Source organism: Aphanomyces invadans (assembly GCF_000520115.1).
Source record: "Aphanomyces invadans strain NJM9701 unplaced genomic scaffold supercont1.45, whole genome shotgun sequence".
NCBI classification, from domain to species: Eukaryota; Oomycota; class Saprolegniomycetes; order Saprolegniales; family Verrucalvaceae; genus Aphanomyces; species Aphanomyces invadans.
In genome coordinates, this window is record NW_008580190.1 from 64,756 (window position 1) to 65,771 (window position 1,016).

A 1,016-nucleotide genomic window follows, 5' to 3' on the forward strand; every position below is an offset into this window, starting at 1 on the left:
CTCAAATGACAATTCATACCGAGTGCAGGCTGCTTGCAAACTCTTTTTGCACAGGCGGCTCGTTGGGGTGCCAGAGGGACACCCCTTGTGATATTTGGCATTGTCCATAACGATGCATGCATTGACCACACCCAAACCCTCAAGCTCGGCAAGCAACTTGGCAAACCAGTTGCCAAAATAGTCGTGCTTGAACATTGCATGGTATTCTTTTGGCTGCTTAGCCGTTGACTTCCCGCCACGAAAAATGTCCAGGGCAACCACACGACAGTCCAGACCAGGAGACTCCAGTATGCCAGCAATGAAACAATAACGATGACCCTTGTGGTTCTCCTTTTTCTGAACATCCAATGCATCACTTGGGTCGTAGAGACTGTCGTCATGTCTCTTGTAGTGTTGATGTATGAACGACTCGTCCAAGTAGACGAAACTGGGCTTCAGGACCCGGTGGACGAGAGGCTGCATGAGCTTAACGTACGTGTCTCTCGCCAGAGCGTTGGACTGGGACAGGTGGTAGGTGGACGAGCCGGGTCTTCTACCGCGGCGAAACCATTACGTTTGAGGAAGTGCTGCACTGCACGGACTGCTGATTTCATACTTGTCTTGTTACCCATGTCAATGTCCAAGATGCCCATCTCATTCGAATATGTCGTCACGTCGACAGCTGTAGTACGGATCTGAGTTGCACGGCTGTCACGGACAAACTCTTGCACAAGGGAGATGTTTGCTGATGCATGTGGGGCGAGTGAAGGATGCGCCGTTCTGTTGGCAGCGGTCTGTGCTTGCGTGACTGATCCAAACTGGCAATACTCGTTCCAAACACCACGAACGACAGCAATGTTATGTCCGAGTGCTTCGGACACTCGCTTGGGGCAGTTAGACTCGCCCTGGTTCTTGTAGAATGCAAGTAAGCGCAAAATGTCCACACGCTCCTCCCGTGTGAGCGTACGAGGGCGCGCCATCTTCACGAACTCCATGCATGTCTGTGCATTTGTGGCCATTGCGATGAAGTGCAAATG